Genomic DNA, 7,995 nt, shown 5'->3' with positions numbered 1-7,995 from the left:
CTTTTGGGATAGCATTGGAAATGTAAATGAGGAAAATACCTAATAAAAAAATGAAAAAAAATATTTTATTTTTGTGTATGTGTGTATGCCTGCATGTATGTCTGTGCTAGCCTGATGTCCATGGAGGTCAAAAGAAGGTGTCAGATTCTCTGGGACTGGGGTTACTGACCTGGGAGCTGCCACATGTGAGAGCTGGGAACCTAACCTGTATCCTCTCCTCAGCCATTTCTCCAGCTCCTCAAAGAATAATTATATATTTATTTAACAAATTTAGGGAACAGTGGTAGTAATGCAAATAAATTCTCCATTTTTCTTTATTTTTAAATATTTTGATATCAAGTTTTACCACTTAGCCTTGGCTATTCTGGAATTTGCTAAGTAGACCAAGTGACTTAGAGATTATAGAGATCTGCCTGCCTCTGTGTCCTGAGTGCTGAGTCCAAAGCCAAAGCCCTGAGCCATCATTATTGGCTTCTTTGTTTTTTTAAGACTAAGTTCCATGTAGCACAAACTGGCCACTACCTTGCTACATAGCTGAGGGTGGTCTTGAAATTATGGTAGATCCTGTCTCCATCCTGAATACTGAAATTACAGATATACATCAGTACACCCGGCTCAGCAGGCTCCTTTTTCTAGTGTATAAGTGCATCTCATACGAAATATTGTAATACTTATTCTGTCAGGGCAAGTAGCTATAGGCAAGAGTTTCAGATAGCAAGATTTTCCAAGTGGCAGGTTTTTCCTCTACATATCATGGATTAAAAATAGTAGACTGGGAGTTGGGGAGATAGATGGTTCAGCAGTTAAGAGCATTGGCTGCTCTTTCAGAAGTCCTGAGTTTAAGTCCCAGGAACCATGTCATGGCTCACAACCATCTATAAAGGCATCTGATGCCCTCTTCTGGTTTGTAGGTGTACATGCAGACAGAGCACGTATACATTAAAAAAAAAATTACTTATGTTCTTCCAGAGGACCCTGGTTTGATTCCCAGCACCCACATGTTGGCAAACAATCACGTGTAACTCTAGTTCTAGAAGACCTAACACTTTTCTATCATCTGCAGGTGTAAGTAGATATACACAGACTAAATGTGGAAAGCTGTGCAGCGAGCAATCGCTGTGGAGAGCCGTGCGCGTGCCACGAGCAATCACCATTATAAGATGGCGCTGGCCTCCGCTGTGACTAACTAGTAAACAAGCCTTGTGCGCAAGTGCGAGAGTGAACTCACTCCTAGTCACTGCCCATTCTCGGGGTGTAATAGTGGTGTGATGGGCGAGCAACAAATCAAGAGCTGTCACGCCACATCAGGTGCTGAAACGTCATGGCTGAGTGCTATATAAGGGACTCCATTTTCTGGGGTTGGCATCTTCCTGAGAAGTAAGCAATAAAGCTTTGCCGCAGAAGATTCCGGTTGTCCTGAGTGTGTTCTTGCCGGCGGGGACAAAAGCTCGGGATAACTAAATATTCATACAAACAAACAAACACCATTAAAAAAATACCAGGAAACTAAAGAGATGGCTCAAAAAGTTAAGCACACATGTTAGTCACTCTTGTAGAGGTCCAGGGTTCAGTTCAAAGCACCCACAAGGTGGTTCACACACATTACCCTATATTCAGGGGTCCCACACCCTCTTTTGACTTTCTTGGGCATCAGGCATCGATTCCACATAGGGGCTAGGATTGGAGTCACAGATGGTTGTGAGCTGCCTTGTTGGTGTCGGGAATCAAACCTGGGTCCACTGGAAGTGTATCCAGTGCTCTTAACTGCTGTGTGATCCCTACAGGTCCAGAACAGATATATAAATCAACTTTGTGGGCTGGTGAGATGGCTCAATGGGTAAGAGCACCCGACTGTTCTTCCAAAGGTCCGGAGTTCAAATCTCAGCAACCACATGGTGGCTCACAACCATCCCTAATGAGATCTGACTCCCTCTTCTGGAGTGTCTGAAGACAGCTACAGTGTACTTACATATAAATAAATAAATCTTTAAAAAAAAAAATCAACTTTGTCTTTGTTAAGACAATTTCCTAAGTAGTCAACTGGTAGACAATAGAAACTTAACACACACACACACAAAGAAAGAAAAAAAAAGAAACTAAACACATACTCTGCTTTCAAAACAAAACATAAACTCTTGTCTTTTAAGTCAATTTCCTTTTGTAAATATTACTAAGAGCAGAGTACTGTTTTTGTTTGTTTATTATGTTTTTGTTTCCCCGAACATTGACTTGTTTTGTTTTGTTTTTTTGAGACAGGGTTTCTCTGTGTAGCCCTGAATGTCCTGGAACTCACTTTGTAGACCAGGCTGGCCTCGAACTCAGTAATCTGCCTGCCTCTGCCTCCCAAGTGCTGGGATTAAAGGCTTGCGCCACCACTGTTGGGGCCAGAACATTGTTCTTAAGAAGGTACTGCACAGCCCGGCGTGGTGGCGCACGCCTTTAATCCCAGCACTCGGGAGGCAGAGGCAGGCAGATTACTGAGTTCGAGGCCAGCCTGGTCTACAAAGTGAGTTCCAGGACAGCCAGGGCTACACAGAGAAACCCTGTCTCAAAAAAAAAAAAAAAAAAAAAAAAAAAAAAAAGAAGGTACTGCACATGGCATGCACAGGTCTAACCCAGATGGGGGCTCCTTGGATGAGGGGATGTAGACTTATGCCCCATCCCTAACCAAGCAGCTATCTCTAGCTTACAACTGCTGCCAAAGGAAAAATGTCTTTTTCAACAGTTTTGCTGGGCATACAAACCATACTTAAGGGCAGGACCTATGCCCAGCAGGAGACTTCCACCACAAAATGAGATTCTTTGTCTTGTAAATTTTCTTTAACTCTACAGGGCTTTTGCTCACACAGTATGCTTTTACCTTTACCTTCTTTCTTTCTTGAGCTTTTTCTTTGGCTAATTTTATCTGTTTTTTTGTTTGGTTGTTTGTTTTGTTTTGTTTTGTTTTTGTTTGATTGTCTCTTTGTTTTCAAAGGAAACAAAAAGAGAAAGAGAAGGAGAGAGAGAAAAAGAGGGAGAGAGAGAGGGGGGGGAGAGAGAGAGAGAGAAAGAGAGAGAGAGAGAAGATACATTGGGTGGAGTTGATCTGGGAGGAGGTGGGGGAGGAGAACCAGATTAGAATATATTGAACTTAAAAATCAATTTTCACTGGGCAGTGGTGGCACATGCCTTTAATCCCAGCACTTGGGAGGTAGAGGCAGGCAGATTTCTGAGTTCGAGGCCAACCTGGTCTACAGAGTGAGTTCCAGGACAGCTAGGGCTACACAGAGAAACCCTGTCTCGAAAAACCAAAAAGAAAAAAAGAAAAAGAAGAAGAAACAAAAAACAAAAAATAAATCGACTTTTAATTTTAAAAAGTAAAAAAAAAAAAAAAAAAAAGTCTACAAAAGGCCCTGTTGCTTTGAACACAGGAATAGCTACTGGTTTACATCAGTTCTTCATATCTTCACATCAACATTTCCTTGAACTGATGAATCTTATTTCATTAATTTACAAAACAGATTTTATGTTTGGGTGTGAGTTTCTGATTCTCTCCTTATTCTTGGTCTAAATCAATGATCGAGGTAGACAGAATTCTCCAAGTATGTTCAGAAGATTCAACAGTAACAATTAAACAGCATATTTAACTGAGGCAGGATAGGAAGATGGAGTCTGTTTGAAGCCTTTGCCAGTTGAAAAACAATTAGTTCCAGCACACTTAGCAAGGACTTGGGGCCCTGCTCTCTCCTGTTGTGAACCTGCAGTTGTATAGGACTCTCACCAGAGACTCCATTTATAGGGAAAGGACATGTGCTGAACTTCTTGGCAGACACAACTGCCTGCTTTACTCTAGCAGAGAATAACTTCATACACCTCAGCCCCTGAGCCACCCTATAAATCCCACCTAACAAAAGAAAGAGAAAAGAAGGGGCTGGAGAGATGGCTCAGCCGTTAAAAGCACTGACTGCTCTTCCAGATATCCTGAGTTCACTTCGCAGCAACCACATTGCAGCTCAAAACCATCTGTAATGTGATCCAAAGCCCTCTTCTGGTCTGTCTGAAGACAGCTACAGTTTACTCATATAAATAATAAATCTTAAAAAAAGAGAGAGAAAGAAAAGGAATAATACCGTTTTCCTTGCAGTCTTTTAAGATGTAACTTCAGAGACATTAAAATGCTAAAATTGTTCTTAGATTTGTCTTAGTTTCCCACTTACTTTGATGAAAATACCCTGACAAAAGCAATCCGAGGGAGGAGTTTGTGTTGGCTCTCAGATGTTATAGTTGGCCATGTGAGGGAGCTATGGTCAAGGACTGTGAGGTAGCTCCTCCCACTTCATCTGCAGTCAGGAAACAGAAAGCAATAAATGCACTAAGCCCAAGATTATAGCTCACAGAATTGTGCTACCCACAGTTAAGGTGGGCCTTCCCACCTCAACTCAACTGGCTTGATAGTCCCTCAGAGGCATGCCAGAAGCTAGCCTAATCAACATGACTTCCTAAGAGCTGTGCCTGGAAGTGCCTCTCCTGGGTAATTCTTGATCCTGTCAAGATGACAGTCAAAATTCACCCTCACAGTGCTCACTGCTAAGGCAATTCATTCTGACTCTTTCTTGAAGAGCCTATATCACACTTGGCTATGTCTTACTTTCTGAGATTTTCTCTTTGAGGAGTGCCCACCCGTGCACTGGAGAGTGGCTTACTTTCTTCTGAGTGCCTCTTTTTCTCCTGACTCTTGCACTCAAGAGGGTTTTTAGTCCATTTAGAGGGTGGAGGATGATTGTGCCCTCAGGTGGATAAGTAAACAGCACCATCTACTGTGAAGTGCACACCGATAAGTTCCTCACTGCTGGGAACAGAAGAGTCCATTCTATAAATGCATCCAGGTGAAAGGAGACTGCAGGGGCACGTGGGAATATTAAAGTCATGTTATGCAAACCAACAAAAGGGCACACTTGAACTCTATAAAGGGGTGGACTTGTAGCACCATGACAGCACCCCAGTGCTACACAAGGATTCGTCCCACTGGTAACCCATGTGTGCACCAGGGCAGGGCACTCCTGCTTGTTCCTGGAGCTTCGATTCAGTCTGTCCCCTTCTGTTGGTGTTGCTCCTCATACCACCTGCTTGATCGTCTAGACCTCTCTTCCAGCTCTCCATCCCCTGCTGTATGTGTAGCCCATGAAATCTTCGCTCCTCAACCCTGACACTCCTTAGACCTGGCTTCTTCCATTCTTTGAAGAGGCTGCTCAGAGTCTGGTATCTGAGCAGTAGGACTCCCTCTCACATTTCTTTAGCCCATGCCTGAAACATCCTGAACTCTGTTGTAGCTAAACTTATTTTTTTTTAAAAGATTTATTTATTTATTATATGTAAGTACACTGTAACTGTCTTCAGATGCACCAGAAGAGGGCGCCAGATCTCATTACGGATGGTTGTGAGCCACCATGTGGTTGCTGGGATTTGAACTCAGGACCTTCAGAAGAGCAGTCAGTGCTCTTACCCGCTGAGCCATCTCGCCAGCCTGTAGCTGAACTTATATTCATTCTGCAATCACATACATATGTGTATGTATTTTATTGGGTACTGTGTGAAATGAGTACATTTTGGCCATTATGATTGGAACAAAAGAAGCTGCACTATCTGTGACTAGATGACCAGAGTAGGCAAAGTGCTGCCTTTGAAACCACTGTACCTTTTGAACATTTATTATTATTATTATTATTATTATTAATTATTATTATTATTTTGTTTGTTTTGTTTTTTTGAGATGGGACTTCTCTGTGTCACAGTCCTGGCTGCCCTGGAACTCACTTTGTAGACCAGGCTGGTCTCAAACTCAGAGAGACCAGATTTTCTCTGCCTCCCAAATGCTGAGATTAAAGGTGTGCACCACCAAGGTTGGTTTGTGAACTTATTCTTTGTTTGTTTGTTTTTTGTTTTATTGGCAACTTAGAGTGTAAAGTATTTTATTTTTAACCTTCTAAAGTTTGAAAACTATATAGCCCAGTTTAGGTGAGTTACCAAGCTAAATGTGTTTGCCTGGACCTTAGTTCTGCCTGACAAGGAATTCCCAATACCCTAGGTGGGTGCCTGTGTGTAGCTACGAGTGGCAAGCAGACTGGACTCTACTGGGAATGGTCCTTTCCCCATCCCTTTGGTAGGGGCTTAACAAACATTAGGCATTTTTCTTGTCTTATACGGCTAATGTGGGTCTGAACGTCGCCTGGGAGGCATGCACCATGAACAAGAAGTCGTCTTCATTCTTCTCATATGCCTTGGAGATAGTCTTACGCATGCTCACCACGCTGTGCCAGGTCACCACGAGGAAGAAGGCTTGATTATCGTGGAGCTGTTACCCCCTTCTTTTTCTCGTCATGAGCTTACCCATGTTGACGTGGTTGGGTTGATTTTGTCATGGACTGGCAGCTGCCTTTTACGTTTATAATGCACTATTGAAATCTTTGTGGGTGCAAGACATCTTCCACTCTCTGTGTGAAGCTTCCACGCTGTGTGAAGGTCTCTGACTACATGGCTTGGGGAATCTAAGATTTGGATAAGGGGGGCTGGAGAGATGGCACAGCAATTAAGAGCACTGACTTTTTTTCCCAAAGGTCCTGAGTTCAAATCTCAGCAACTGCATGGTGTCTTACAACCATCCATAATGAGATCTGAGATGCCCTCTTCTGGTATGTCTGAAGACAGCTACTGTGTACTTATTTATAATAATAAATAAATCAGCCGGGCGTTGGTGGCGCACGCCTTTAATCCCAGCACTCNGGAGGCAGAGGCAGGCGGNTTTCTGAGTTNGAGGCCAGCCTGGTCTACAGAGTGAGTTCCAGGACAGCCAGGGCTACACAGAGAAACCCTGTCTTGAAAAACCAAAAAAAAAAAAAAAAAAAAAAAAAAAATCTTTGGGCCGGAGTGAGCAGGGCCCACCGGAGCAAACAGAGGTCCTAAATTCAATTCCCAGCAACCACATGAAGGCTCACATCCATCTGTACAGATGTGAGCCTTCATGTGGTTTATTTATTTAGTATCATATAAACAAACAAACAAACAAATCTTTAAAGGAAAGGAAGGAAGGCAGGAAGAAAGGAAGGAAGGAAGAAAGGCATGTACCACCATGCCTGGCTTTCCCATTCTTTTTTTTAAAAAAAAAAGATTTAGATAAAGAACCTGAATTAGCTTTGTCCAGCTGTACTGCCAAATTTTGCCTCCCAAGGACTGGGATTAAAGTGGTGTACCACCATGCCTGCATCACTATGCCTGTATCACCATCACCGTGCCTGCACCACCAAGTACCACCATGCACCACCATGCACTACTACCATGCCTGCATCACCATGCACTACCATGTCTACACTACCATGCCTGTACCACCATGCACCACCATGTCTTCAGCACCATACACCACCTTGCCTGAACCAACATGCCTGCACCACCATGCACCACCATGCCTCCACCACCATGCACTACCATGCATCACCACGTCTTCAGCACCATGCACTACCATGCACCACCATGTCTTCAGCACCATACACCACCTTGCCTGAACCAACATGCCTGCACCACCATGCATCACCACGCACCACCATGCCTGCATCACCATGCACTACCATGCACCACCATGTCTTCAGCACCATACACCACCATGCCTTAACCACCATGCCTGCACCGCCATGCATCACCACGCACCACCATGCTTGGCGGTTTTGAATTTTCTTTTTAAGGTTTGTCATACTCAGTTTTTTAAAGACTTGCTTATTTTATGTATATGAGTACATTGTAGCTGTCTTCAGACCCACCAGAAGAGAGCAATAGATCAGTGCTCTTAATGGCTGAGCCATCTCTCCAGCCCCCACACTCAGGGTTTTTTTTTTTTTTTAGATTTATTTATTTATTTCATGTATATACTGTAGCTGTCTTCAGATATTCTGGCACACCTGTGGGAAGCCACATGTGCCGTTGCAGAGTGGCACAGGCTTCTGCTGGCCACCACACATACATAGGCAG

The sequence above is a fragment of the Mus caroli genome, chromosome 16, assembly GCF_900094665.2.
Source record: "Mus caroli chromosome 16, CAROLI_EIJ_v1.1, whole genome shotgun sequence".
Classification (NCBI taxonomy): domain Eukaryota; kingdom Metazoa; phylum Chordata; class Mammalia; order Rodentia; family Muridae; genus Mus; species Mus caroli.
This window is presented reverse-complemented; position numbering follows the sequence as displayed.